Source organism: Choloepus didactylus, chromosome 8 (genome assembly GCF_015220235.1).
Source record: "Choloepus didactylus isolate mChoDid1 chromosome 8, mChoDid1.pri, whole genome shotgun sequence".
Classification (NCBI taxonomy): domain Eukaryota; kingdom Metazoa; phylum Chordata; class Mammalia; order Pilosa; family Megalonychidae; genus Choloepus; species Choloepus didactylus.
The window spans coordinates 137,354,006-137,369,537 of NC_051314.1; the positions used below are offsets into that span (position 1 = coordinate 137,354,006).

General features: G+C 32.2%; 1 protein-coding gene across 1 annotated transcript in view; it reads left to right on the forward strand.

Moving 5' to 3' along the window:
- Window positions 1-15,532, forward strand: part of TAF3 (TATA-box binding protein associated factor 3) — a 207,763-nt gene that overhangs the window by 47,742 nt on the left and 144,489 nt on the right.

Below are 15,532 nucleotides of genomic sequence, written 5' to 3' on the forward strand. Positions count from 1 at the left end.
TTGGTTAGCCAAAAAGAAGAAACAGTTTTCAGAAAGTTAAATTCTTTGAGGGCTTCATTTAATTCCATTTTATCCATGTTTAAATTTATGGACTTCACTTGCACATCCCTTACCCCCCCTTTTTCAGATGATGAGGAGAAATGAAAGCTAGTCTATAATATTATACAAATAGTAATGTGGGTATCAGCAAGGGGAAAAAATGACTCTAAGGAATCCCCTTCTTCCCCACTACTTGTTCAGTAGAGGCTTAATTTGAACTCATTCTTTTTGTTTGTTTTGTTTTATTTTTTTGTTTTGTTTTGAATATTCATTTTATTGCGATATATTCACATACCACGCAGTCATACAAAACAAATCGTACATTCGATTGTTCACAGTACCATTACATAGTTGTACATTCATCACCAAAATCAATCCCTGACACCTTCATTACCACACACACAAAAATAACAAGAATAATAATTAAAGTGAAAAAGAGTAATTAAAGTAAAAAAGAACACTGGGTGCCTTTGTCTGTTTGTTTGTTTCCTTCCCCTATTTTTCTACTCATCCATCCATAAACTAGACAAAGGAGAGTGTGGTCCTTATGGCTTTCCCAATCCCATTGTCACCCATCATAAGCTACATTTTTATACAATCATCTTCAGGATTCATGGGTTCTGGGTTGTAGTTTGATAGTTTCAGGTATCTACTACCAGCTAACCCACATCCCAGGGTTTTAATTATTTTGAACTCATTCTTTTGATTAGGAAATAATAAAATTCTGATCCCAAGAATGGTTGATTGGATTCTTTCCTTTTTGTAATCTATCACTCTTCTTTAATTTTGAAATTCTCATCTGTCATTGTTGTACTTTGTAACTACTGTATATCAGATGTCAGTCCTGAGTTTTTCAGGGAGTATATCTTTAAAAAAATTTTTCATATCCATTTGGATATATTCTCTCCATTTTTTTTTTTTTTTTTTTTGTCTAACATAATTTTCTGCTGTTTTCATAATTTTTGTTTCCTCTGTTTTCTTCCAGTGGTCAGTTTGTTTCTTTACATGAGAGTTGCTTAATTTAGAAGATACTTTCTGGCAGTTCATTATAAAATAATTTTTTTGTGATGTAAATTCCATTTCTCTCTTGATTACTTAGTGAGGAATGATGGTCTTTTGTTGCAGAAGTGTCAGGATGGTGACTTTCTTAACCATCAATAAAACTTTCTCATTTGAAAGATTTTATTGTTCCTACCTAGCAAATGAACTCCACACTTTTTTTATTTGATTTCTGCTTCCTTCTCTTTTTTTCTCCAAGTTCCTTCCTTGGACCTCTCAACAACCCTCCCCCTACCAAAGACCTGACAGTTTCCTGCTGGTGGCTGCTTTGTTCTTGATCCCTTCCTCCACACACCCCCCTCACTTCACCCCCATATTTAAATTGTTGAAAAAATGTATTCTAGTTAATACCTTTCTTGCATCCCAGAGTTCCATATTATGTAAAACAAATTGGTATCCTCTACAGTCATGAAGTTCTTATACTGGTTTAAAACATAATTTTCATAAGTTGAATTGTATGTATCTGTGATAGAAATAATCTGTTGATGTATAATGAAAGACAACAGGAAATTTTCTGCAGTTCTAGGCATAGGGAATAGTTTATTTTTGCTAGAGATTTAAAATAGTTGTTCAATGTAACTTTTTTAAACTTCATTAATTCACTTTTTAGAAGTTTCCTGTCTGTAGTTAGACATATGGATTGATGGGTGGATGGATGGATGGAAGGATGGATGTATAGAATGACATGGCAAATGTGGCAAAATGTTAAAATTGATGAATGTGGATATCTGGGAGAGAGGTATATTCGAGTTCTCTGTAAGGGTTTTGTATTATTTTTGCACTGTCTTGTATGTTTGAAGTTATTTCAATATAAAGTTTAAGAAAGAAAAAGTTTCCTATTGTACACAAAAGATACAAAGATTTCCAAGTGTGTGTAATTTTAAGTCTTGTTTTATGATTCTTGTGAATCAGACTTTCATAAGTGGTTGAGTTTTTACTTGAAACAAAGGAACTGTATTAATAATGATGGTTATTTTGTTATTGAGAGCCAGGTGCTAAGCATAGATTGTTAGCTGATACTGAAACCAAAGGCATTCTTCTTACAGAAATACTTTTTTGATTTAAAGACATTCTTGCTGGTTAAAAAGACATAAGTGGGGGAAATAAATTTTCTCTGAATCTAAGTTGATTACAAATAACCAATGCTGATTTGACATTATATGCGTGACGGCCTAAGAATTAGATAAAAATCCATACATTTAGTGAATAAGATTTTAGTTTCTTTTAATAAATATGGAAATTTTATATTGATGAATATTGATGGATTATCCAAATATTTCTAATATTTATTCTTTGCTTAAAAAAAAGTGTAGCAATGGGTAAGGTATACAGATTTTCTTTTAGGCAGCTGATTTCTTGAATTCAGTTATTTCAAAACTACAGATTTCACCAGGAAGCTTTTCAAATGTCAAGTTAAACATTGATTTAGGTTTAAAGTGTCACAAGCTGAGTTTCTTATTTATATTAAAGAAAGACAAAATATCCGTAATTAAAGTTTCTTTCATAGATGTCTTTTTTTTCTGCAAAGTTCTACACTTACCAGAAGAGGGCACTGTTGGAACATGATAGAAGTGTTTTATTGCTTCACTAACTACCCCCGACTGCCTTTGCGTTTGGAAAATGTTTTTAAAAGCAATGTTCTCTGTGTAATTAAAATCAGTTCCCTGTATAATTAGCAATGGAGCCTATTCTTTGTGGTAGAGTATGTGGATGGTGTTATTTTATTTTATTTTTTTTAGTTTGTATTCATCTATAGCCAGTGCCAAAATCTATCGCCTATTAAAATATAGAAAGTTATTTATTGCTGTTTATCAGCACTAAGCAATATTGTAGATGGAAGTATATAAAATTACAGTATGTTTTATTTAGGTGCCTTGGGCATATTATTGGATAGAGAGCGCTTAAAATTCCTAGTTCTAGCTTGAGAAATAGCAGAGTTAATGTGCTGTAGTAATAATATCTTGTGTTCAGGTGCCCTGAATAATAATAGTGTACAACTAATTCTTGCAGGATTTAAAAAATTGTTTCTGCATTAGTATACTGCTTAAGAAAGCCATTGATCTACTTAGCAAATTCTCTGCATAATTTTTTTCATGCTTCTTTAAAATCATACAATATTGATATAGATATCGAACTACAAAATATTGAATATTAAAGCACAATTAAAATTATACCTCTCTTTCTTAAAGGAGTGTAAGTGTTATGATAAATGACAGTAAATATGCATTCACTGCCTAACTGTGTTGGGAAATATTTTGGGGCAGAGAGATTTGAGAGAATTCAAGCCTGAATTTTAAGTTGACAGCAGTGTAATTTATAGACTTATAACCATCCATGAACTACGAAGTCTTCCATAAGTGGTTTAAAACAAACAAATCTTATTTCAAACCATATTATAGATTATTAGCTGTATAATTTTCTTGGGACTTAAAAATTATGAGTAATAATTTAATGTGCTTGAAATTAATTTCATTCTGTGCTTTAATATTTGTAAAATAAACGTATTTGAGAATTAGGAAACTTGATGGTTTATTTTTTTTAAATCTTTAATTGGTAGTTATCTGAAATTAGGCAGCTAACATGTTCTTCAATAAGTTATTTTTCTAAACTATACAATATAGTTAAGGGTCAAATTCACTCTGTAGAAATTGTGTTTATTTTATTTCAAAAGGGGCCTTTATTTTAAAAGGTGGAGAAGGGCTTGCATTTGGCCTACTTTGTATTTTACAGAGTTAGGAAGGCAAAATAGATAATTTAACTTTTGCTTAGCTATTTACTCTGTCAATAAAAATGTTGAGTTAAAATTTGAGAGAGGAGTAACATCGGCGAGGGAAGCATCCATGCAACTTTTAAAAAGCATTTAGAAATATCTTTTATGCATTAGTCACTGTAAGTGTAACTTCAGAATATTTTAGTGGAATTAGAATAAGGTCTGAACTGAAAATTTATATGCACCTTCAGAAAACGCTCTGTTATTTTCTCCTTAGTTTCTCTGATGTTATAGATGGCCCTAAAGGAAGGCATTTTAGTTTTTTCCCTTCCTCCTATCAGCCCCATATTCCTTTGTGCTTTAGGGTACAGCTAAGACAGATGGGGCCAGGTGTTTTGAAGAATCACATAAAGAAGAATACTACAAAGAGACTAAACTAGTTTTTTAAGCTGTGTTAGGTTTATTAGAGAAAATAATTTAATGCTATTTATCTATAGATATAAAACTATTGTTTTCTGGTTTCTTACTACCAAACTGAGAATAAAACAAATTTTCATTTTGTTGAGGCATTTGTATTGAGTACTTACAGTTCTTGTCTCATCTTGCTAACTATTATCTGTTTTCCCCCAGAGAAGCCATCCCAGGTTTTAGTCTAGGCTATTTGTATTCAGCAAGGTCAAGATAAGTTTTATCTCTATAGATAAGTCAAGTGCATTAGGATCAATAAGTAATAGTAAAATGCACTGAAAATATTATTGCTAGGCTCTTAATGAACTTTTAAAGCTTATGAGCTTGTCATATAAAATAAATTTGTTAGTGTTTTTATTTATTTGAGTAGAGTTCAGGAGTGCAATTAATTTTACAGACACTTTAAAGAAGATAAAAGAATCTTAGTAACATGTTTCGATATATTTATTTGCTATACATTTAAAACTGTCCTGAAAGTTTTAGAACCTATTTTTTTTCAAATAAAAGAAATGTAATAGAGTTTATGAGTTTATAAATTACAAATTTAACTTAAGTTGCTTGTTAAGATAATCATTTTATGAAGCTTATATATATTTTACCCATGGGCTTTCCTGCTTAAATCAGTTCTCTGCTTCCTCAGTTAGGGGATGGTGTTGTAAAAAAAGACATATTTTCTAAGTGATGATGGTCAGTGTTTTATTGTTTTAGAATTTCTGTTCTAATATAAATATACAAAGAATCTTTATATACTTAGATGCAAAAAGTATTCTAAAAATTTTCATTGGGTTTTTTTTAATTAGAGGAATACTTTTTTTGGCTTATGTTCATGAATATGTTAGAAAATATGTACGCTAAAAGGAAATGTTTTGTCTTAATTTCTTTCAGTTAATTTTGTGTGGGGAGCATTACCACAAACAATATTAGGAGAAATATGGTGATTGATTTACTTACTTAGTGGGTGCAGATTACATGAAAATATTTTTTGACAGAGATCACCTCCTTCAGAAATCATGTAACTGTTCTAAACACATAAGCCAAAGAAATTATGTATGGAACTGAAGTTCTTTTCCTTCTCCAATGTAAGTATTAAAACAAAAGCCTTTTTAGATTTTATAGGCTTATAGTTTGAAGTCCTGTTGTGCCTGCTTACAATTAGGCTTTTTAATTCTTCAAAATGTGCTGTTTTCTTTGATACTCATTTAAAGATACCAGTTTAGAGGTTTTCCTTTTTTTAAATGACGTTTGATTATCTTAGCTGTTAACTGGAACAAGGAAGCCGAAACCAATCATGTGATTTTAGGTGTTATTTTTCAGTCATTATTTATGTTGTAGTAAATAATATATATTGCTGTCATAATTGCCCCTCAGTGTGTCCCTCCGTGTTATTTTTTCTTTCTCTCTGTACTTCATACTTTGTTTCTTTTATTTAACTATTTAAATTGAAGGTAATATAAACATCTGACACCGTTTCTGGAAATTGTAACCATTTTCTTTGAAAGTTCCTGTAAGTGATGGTCTTTGAGTCTTACCTTTATTAATCTTTATAATATGGGTCTTCATTTCCACCTACTTAGCCATTTCTCTTTCTAGCTGAAGAATGACAATTTTTCCTCAACATTAATTTTATTTCTGGATTAGACAGACTGCAGTATAAAAAGTGAAAATGAAAAGGTAGAAGGGAAAGTATGGAAAACCCCCTGAAAAACAGACGCTATTCTTTTAGAGTAAGCAGGCATGAAAGATGTTGCTGGCCAGCCTCTGGTTGACAAGGACTATGAAATAGAAGTTGACTGTCTCTTTTCCCAAGTAATCTTTGTATCGCTGTCCTTAGGCAATTTTAGGAAAACTAGAGCTTTAAAGATAGAACAATGGTTCTTTAAAATGTATCTAATTTAGTGAATTTACCCCTTAAAGTCTCTGATGTCTGTTTACTCAAAAAAGAAAAGGAGAGGAGAAATCCTTATCTTCTTATGAAAAGTAATTTTAAAAAGTAGTAAGTTTTCACTTCTTTTCATGGAGAACATTTTAAATCTACTTTGATTAGGAGGGCAATAAAAGCAAACTTGGGTTCAACAGCAAACAAATTAAAAAACATTCATGTTTTTCCTTGCAGGACTAATTTTACTAACAGAAAATAATCAAACTCCAAACAAGTGATAGTAATCTCAATATTACCATTAAACTTTTAAATTTACGTTTGCAAAAAGGAAGTTTGTTTTCCCTTCTCACCTATGATTTATTTCTTCTGTATAATAAAGGGAGACACCTAATGACTAAGAAAAAATTTTACATGTAGATGAATAAATTAGTTTGTATAGTGCTTTCTAATTTTCTTTTCTTTGATTCTGAATTGTCATAAAGTAGAAAATTCTAATAGGAGAATAAGAAAAAAGACAAGACTAACGTTGGTTTAGGGTTAATGTCCTAAAATTAATGTAAAGTGGGTTTTTTGTTTGTTTTTAGTTTAAAAGCATTAATTGTTACCTGTTTGTTTTTAGCTTAAAAGCATTAATTGTTACCTGAAAACAATACTTAAATGCATAGGGATCCCCATATTTCAGACTATGGATTTTGTTTTCTTTAAATGTAACTATAAAGTCTTGTATGGAGGTAGTTTATTTTGAATGGAAAGGGCCAAGTGTGGATATTGTAAATTACATGTGTTTTCAAAATTTTTTATATTGGTTTTATAAGAACTAAATTTAAAAGAACAACTTATTTATTCCAACAGTCGTTACCGAAATACTGTTGTTAGAAGAGTTTATTGTCCACATAGGAAAAAGAAACAAATGACCGTCTTATATATTCACGTGAGAGCTGTGTTCAAAATCATGAGTGTTAGTTTTTATATCACATTTTGTGTATTTTTTTTTAATCAGTTTATATGCAAATATAGTTGTATTGTCCTAAAAGTTATGAAAGTTCTTTGATTTAATTATCTTTATCTTTGGAGTATAGCCATTGTCTATTATTTCTACTGAAGTCTTAATCTGTGCTTTAAATTTTCTGCTGTCTGTTAAAACTATTTTCTCACCTCACCAAATAGATTCTTTAAACTTTGGGAGGTGCATGATTCTTCCTCCAGACCTTTTCCTTGTACTAGAAATAGGACAATGCTAAACCTATCACTTTTACTTTGACTAGCTTCCTTTATCTTTAGCAAATCTAAATAAAACTGTCATCCTGATTTTCAGATATCTCTTTGAACTTCTTTTACCCAAATTGTTCACTTTCCTATCTGTTCTGTACTTCTTTTTAATGGATATTCCACATCCAAAGTTCATTTTTCCTCTGTTTCTGACCTTTTTTGGATTTTAAAATCTTTTTTTACTTTATAGCATATTACCCATTACTCTTTTTTGTAACTGCAAACTCAGTTGAGAATCTTATAGAATAAACAAGGAAACCACCAGTCTCTGAGTCTTTAGAAGTAATTGAGTTAATGTTGATTTTATAATTTTTTAAAAAGATACCTGAGTTCCTAACTTTGAGAAGTTATCAGTAGGAATTGAGGTGTGGGTGTGGGCAAATGGGTATGTAGGAGTGTGTTTTTCCAAATATTTCCTTCTACATTTGTGTGTATTTCATATAATTAATTTCTCATTATATTTTTAAAACTTTTAGTAAAGTAAGTAGGCACGTATTTTAGCCCAAATTGTCAGCAAACATTTAAAAAAAAAAGTTTTGGCATTTCTTGCTCAGTTCTTTAGACACATAGAAAAAATTACTGCTAGCAAGTACCTGTTTATTGCTAAATATTTGGAATATGAATGAGAATATAGTGAGAATATGGCATAATGTATTATTAGGATTTTCAAATACTCTTTTAATTAAAAAAGTATAAATACTGTCCTTTATCATTACTGTTTCCCAGTAATGGAATCTAGGAATTTCAGAGCTGAAAGTGACTTCTGAGATTTCATAATGCCTTTCTGTTTTAAGACTGTGGCACCCGAGGCCCTTAGTTTTGTAGGTTCTTGGCCAAGGTTTTAAAAGCTAGTTAGTGACAGAAGTAGAGATATAAGATTTCTTGGTTCTTTCATTTTTTAATCCTATGACAAATTCAAAGTCCCTTTCACCCCTTCAAGTTTCCCTTTGTATAGACCATGTATGTTATTTCTAGAAGGGTCTGTCTAGAGAGGTAGTTCCTATAGTGTAATGGCAATTCAAACCTAAAATACATTTGAGCTAATGTTTCTATCACCCCATCTGTCCCAGTTTTCTTTGAATACACTTGCATTGTACTTTCCAGTTTGGCATTTATTCATTAAATGAGCATTTATGAGTATATCCTATGTGTCATTGGTATGCAAAAGGACAGGACACAGATGATAAAACAGATGCTTCTGAACTTCTCATGTTATTAATTATTCTCAAACATAATTTTAAAAAGAATATAAGAAATTTAATCATATGGATGCACCCAGTAGCACATCCTGCTTTCGTGGGGGCCTAAAGCTTATGCATTTTGCAGGGCTTTTAAGAAAAGTAATGTGTAATAACAAATGCAAAAGCAAATTCAAGGGCCTATCAACAGTAGAGTAGATACATGTATTGTGGGAATATTATTTAGCAATGTAAAAAATGATCTCCAACTTCACAGAATGTGGATAAATCTCTCAAACACAAAGTTGAATGAAAGGAGCCAGACCAACATAGCACTTCTTAGAAGACCATGTTGTGGTTATCTTTGGGGAACTGAGTAGTGACTGGGAAGGCCTTAGCTTCGGGTGCTAATAATGTTCTTTCTCTTGATCTGGGTGTGTTCAGTTTGTGGAAATTCCTCAAGCCATATACTTATGATATATATTTTTTTGTGTATATTTATTATACTTTGATTAAAAGTTTTTAAAAATTAGACATACTCCTTAGGGAGGGGCTCGTGTTGGTGAAGAACCCAGAAGCCATTAACTTTATAGTAAACCTCCCTCTAGTATACTTAATTTATCCAACCAATCTGCTGTTACTCGACATTTAGGCTAGTTCAAGTACAGATGTCTTTTTGATTCTAAAAGTTTATAATATAATTTTCTGAGGTGTTTAATATTTCCATGTTTAGAGTGTTATTTGTTTTAATGTACTGTTTTCAAAACATAGAATAATAAATCTTTATTTTCTTTTTTCTCTTTTTTGCCCTTTTAATTTTAAGAGGCTATACCTTGGGTATAAAATTACCTTCACCAATTATGATGATTATACTGTATGGTAGATAACTTACTGCAAACTTATCTGTGAAGGATTCTTGTAATTATACACTGTTAATGAAGCACACCTTTGGATTTTAGTTGGTAACTTACTATTGCATATTTGATTATATATTTTATATCATGTGGTTTTGAAGTCAGAGCTCCTTTCTTATACATGAGGTGATACAATGATGCTCACCCTCATATTTGTCACAAGATGAAAATGAACAACACCAACCAAAAGGAACTGTTTTGTTTGGAAAAATCACATGGTATTACTTTAGAAAATATTTAGAAATTTATCCTATTAATAAGCCCCAAAAAGAACTCCTAAAAGAATACCAAGTATAACCACAGATGAAATTCAAATAGCATTAGAAATAATGGGAGATGTTTTTAGGATGTTTAATTTCCCCCTTTTACCTGTTGGGTGACTCACTTTGTCCATCTAATGGATCATAGTTATTTACTTTCCTGGCTTTATGTGTGGTATTTTATATATTGTTTTGATTTTGGCTTTTTTTTTTTTTTTGCTTGATCTTAGTCTTATCAACCTGTACTATTGAAGATAATAATGCATGTAAAGAAAATACATACTTTGAATTTGAAAAACTCTTTCAGTATACTTTGGGGGAAATAAAACCTTAATTTGACAGAGTGCCTTCAATGGAAACATTTTTGTACATCTGAAAACAAAAAAAATATGTTCTAATTAGTATGTTTTTCTGTCATAAAAGTTAATATATTATGTGTGGTGATAGTATGGAGGGAATCAGTGGGTGTGAGAAATCAGAAATATGCAGTTATCCTGACTGGTATCCCTAGCATTCTAAAACAGTGCTCAAGACCATTTAAGATAAGTGAACAGTAGTTGAGTAACAGAAACGATTTCAGAATTCTCTTATGTTGCCCTGTCTCTCACATTATATGATAGATATCATCTTGTTGCTGTTGTTACCTTTTAGAACAGTTTCTTATAACTGTATTCTCATTCCTGGAATAAGTTTCTCTAAATAAGAGAAAGTTGTGTCTTCTGCCTCTAACTCCCTCATCTATGTGCATTTTCTAAGTAATTTCTATTCTGGCCACTAAAGTTATCAGAATAAACTCCTTACTACACAGCCCTATGCCATTTACATTATAATTTGGCAAACATTGTTTTTGAGGATGAAGACTATAGAATGTATAACATTTAAACTACAGAACCTATTAATATTAATGTATCTAATTTTCTACAAATTCAGCATATCAGCATTCAGAGAGGTACAAAGCAGATAAATTAGGAGGAAATTATTCACATTACGAAAGAATTCCCTTAAAAAAGTTAGCTTTTTTAAGGTACTATTTCCTCACCATGTGTTGCAATACATTGGTGTATCTTAAGAGTCTTTAGTGGTATTTCAATATCCTGGGTCTCTAACTTTCAAGATCTGCCTCCAATTAATATTTCTAAGTCAGCAGTATATAAGAATTCCAGAATTCCCTTAAAAGGATTATATGTTATTAAATAGGGGTGATCTAATTAAATTAGAAAAGAAATTTAAAAAAAAGACTTTTGTCTCTCAAACAGACAAAATGGACAGCAAGTTTAGTACAAATTTCAGAAATAAAATAGGAACTTTGTAAATAAATCATTTTTTTATATCAGAGATATATGTTTATATGTTTTACAGAGAAAGAGAGCAAGACATCCGCAATTTTTCTGGAGGGCCTCTCAAAATGTGATAGAGTAACAAATGTGCATTTGTGTATAATGAAAAAATTATCCTTAAAGGAAATACTTTAGTATTAAGTTGCAGAGTGATGTAAGAGAAAGACTCTAAAAGAAGAGGCTTAAGGCTTGAGTCTGGTCCCATCTTTACCACTAACTCGTTTTGTAACTCTGGGTTAAGTTTCTTACCTTGCCTATACCTAGAACAACAACAACAAAAATAGGGAAGAGAATTGATCTTGTGATTCCTTAAGCAGAGCTAGTGTCACTAGAGATTGTTTATGTGAGATGTTGGTCTGCTCCCGGACTGGCTGTTCCAATAAATTCACAGGCAGATCATGAAATGACTAATGTAAGGAAGTAGGTAGATCAGTTAAACAGATATTGATAAGGTACCTACAGTAGATTCAAAACTGTAAATCAGGCAAGTTTGATTTGTCCACAATTTTTCAGTAACACAGCTATTTCCTAAAGTTTTATTGGATTACAGGAAAACAATTAGAAATTTAAAAGTGGTTTCTTATTCGTATTTTGGAGGGTTTTATATACTCCATGGCATAGTTTAGAGATCTGATTACTGAAGAATATCATATTAATGTTGATCTTAGCGTGTTAGATTTGGAAGTTATGTCAATCGGAAACATGCAGTATCCCTCATTTACAATGTGTTGGTACTATGCATACGAATACCTCACCTTCTTTGCCTCTCAGAAGCTCACAGACTCTTGACAGAATCTTAGAGGTCATCTAGGCAATCTATTATATTTTATAGTGGAGGAAATAATACCATTAACACGATGAGAAACGGAATCTTCAGAAGCAAGAAATGAGAGTGAGAAGTTTGGTCCCTAAGAAAAAAAAAGAATGTGTTACAATTAAACCTAAAGGATGGTAGAAAGCCTTTGAAAGAATTTAAGGAAGTAATAGTGCAACCACAGGACAAGGCACATACGTTTGATGGATGAGAAATACACTGGGATAGATTTCATCTCAGTATAAAGAAGAATTCTCTAACAATCACACCTATCTAAAGATGGAGTAGTTTGTATCAGAAGATGGTGAGTAGTGAGACTGTAGCGGTGTTCAAGCATTGCTGAGTGGTCACTTGATAAGTTTCTTGCAAAAAGTGTTAAGACATAGCTGGTTTAAATACGCTAAATAATTTTGTTGTACTTTTTCCTTTGAAATAGTTTCAGAATTAAAGAAGTTGCAAGAATAGTACAAAAGAATTCCTGTATAATCCTTGCCTAGATTCCCCAAATGCTAAAATTTTACCTCCCATTTCTGAATATGTATGTTTTTTTCTGAACTGTTTGAAAGTAATTTACAGATATGATGTCCCATTACCCTTAAATATTTCAGTATGCATTTTCTAAAAGCAGAGGACTTTCTCATATGTAACTATAGTACAGTTACCAAAATCAGGAAAACTAGCACTGATGAAACACTATAATCTAGGGACCAAATTCAAATTACATCATTTGTTCCAATAATATCCTCTTTTCTGAAAGGAAAAGAAAATTCTTTGTCTGATCCAGTATCCAGTCAAGGATCACATGGTGCATTTAGTTGTCATATCTCTTTAGTTTCTTCAGTCTGGGGCAGTTCATCTGTCTTCGCCTTTTATGACTTTGCCATTTTTGAAGAGCTCAGGCTGTTTATTTTGTAGACTGCCCCTCAATTTATGTTTGCTTGATAATTTCCTTATGGGATTCAAATGATGTATTTTCCTGAGGAATACAATAGAAGCAGTGTTTTCTTCTTGGTACATCACATGACAAGCTCCATGATGTCAGTTTGATATTAATTTTACTTTGTTAAGGTGGTGTCTGCCAGATTTCCCCACTATCAAGTTATTGTTTTCCTCTTCGTCATTGATAACTGTCATGTGGGGAGACGCCTTGAACTGTGTAAATACCCTGTTTCTCATCAAACTCCTACTCACTAGTTTTAACATCCATTGGTGCTTTTTACTTGAATCAGTTATTACTACGATCATTGCTGAATGGTAATTTTCTAACTCCTTCCTTCCTTCTGCATTTATTAGTTGGCATTCTACTCTCAGGAAGATTTTCTCTTCTCCCCACCCCTTGTTGAATTTTTAAAGTGTGTAAAATATTAGCATGGTTCCAAAAAGTTAGAAGTATACAAAATGATGTACTTTTCGTCTTTTCTACCCCAATGACACTATCCCCCCCACCCCATCCTTTCTACTTGTTCCCACCCACTGCTGTAGGTAATCAGCCTCATTAGTGTCTGGCTTACCTTTCCTGTATCTTTCTTATTCATTTTCTCCTTTGCTTTCTGTATTTGGCTATAAGTGCTTCTAAATCAAATACTTCTTTCTGTGCCTTTGATCTCATTACTTCCCACATAATCATCACTTTCCCCCAAGATAATCAACCATTCTTCCTTAAAGGGATAAGGATAAACATACACATGTTCTTTCCTATTAGCAAAATGCCTTAACTTCACTACCATCTTTTCTCTAAGAAGGTTCTTTGAGCTGAACACTCGTGTATATTTGCCTCCGGATTCTTATTTTTGATTATCTGTTACCAGGATTTTAAATTTGAAGGACCTGGGTTGATAATTTTAGCAGAATCGACCACATTAGACATGACCAACTACTCCCTAATATTGTACCAACTGTTTCATTCCCTTCGAAAGTACTGGCTTACCTAGACTCTCGCACTGTCCCTCCTCTGTTTCTCAAATATGTTCTGTTTTCTTTCTCCTACCTCTTTCTTTATATTACCATTTTTTCATCCTTTCATATTAACCTTTCATTATTCACCCTGAATACGTAACTACTATTTATTTACTCAAAGTGTATACAAACCAAAGAAAAATGTGGGCTTTGCATTCATAGACGTGGCTTGAAATTCTGTGTTTGCCACTTATTAGCTATCTGAACTCTCTTAACCCTTGAACTGGTTTCCTTATCAGTAAAATGAGGGTAATAATATCTCAGATGGTTGTTGTAAAACGTTAAAGGAGATAACATATATACATCGTAGCACATAGGAGATATTCAATAAATGTTAATTCCCTTCTTCCCGTTTCCCCATCTTAATGCTAGTATTCATTTTAAATTTGATACTTAAACGATTTCTGCCAGGTAATGTCTGTCAGTCTTATTCAAGAAGCAAAACTTATGAAATTAATAGAAAATAATATAGACTGCAGTAATACTGTATTGCAGCTATTTTAAATATCTCCTTTAAGAACATCTTAAAGTTTATTTGAAATGTTCTTTTTTATGTAAGGGATACAAGTTGTTAAGAAAATGATTAGGGAAACTGAATCCAAAGCGGTTCATGAACTGATACCATTGTTACAGGGGTTGCTAGGAAAAGTTAAGTTATGTAGGGACTTGCCGTAATTGTGTGAAATATTTTAAATATGAACCCAGCCTGAAATTTTGCTTACAAAATTTTGCAAGTGTGGAGAGAACTTTTTGTGATTGCAAAGAGTCAAGAAAGGCTTTATCCTTACAATGAAAAGCCTGTGTATATAGCTCTTCTCTCCTTTTTTCTCTCTCTCTCTTTTCTTTTTCTTTCTCCACTTCTGCTTATAGAAAAGGAAGCAGGAAATCAGAGAACAGAGTAGATGAAAATGCAACATAAGAATTTCCTAGTGATAACTGTGAACTGTTTAGGCAAGATGAATTGACTGCCTGTGACTGAAGCGGATAAGAACCCCAGGAGTGTTTTGATGCTGAATTATCTGAATTCTGAGAACAAATCTCAAGAAAAGGCTTTTCAATCTAAAATTGGGGGGTGATAAAGGAAAAGTAAAGGATTAGTGAGGAAGATACCCGATTGTACCTTTTAGGTTATTAAAATTCTTTATAATTTTAATTGGTCATTTAAATAAAGAACGCCAAAATAAATTATAAAGGTGAAGAAGCAAAGCCTTTGAAAGCTGTTAGATACAAAACCCTTTATCAGAACTCTAGGTCAGTGGTGCCAACTCCATAGCATGGACCAGCAATGTCAGAATAACTTGGAGAGCTTTTTTTTTTTTTTTTTTTTTAATGGAGATTCCCAGGCTCTTGAATCCATATGTTAAAATGCCCCTGCCACCTCTGTCATAATGGTAAATCTTATCCAGCTGTCTTATTTAGGGTTCATCATTCTACAACCCATCACTTCTCTTTTCTAACTTTTTCTCTCCATTGCCTCCTTCCTCTCAACCCAAAAAGGACCCCAGATCTCTCCCATCTTGAGAAAACCAACATCTTTCTTTAATTCCATCTACCTTTAGACCAAGATCTAGAAAGCCCCCTTCTTTCCTTTGTAGTCAAACTCCCTAGAACACTGTTCAAACACACTTTCTTTACTTCCTTGCTTGTCA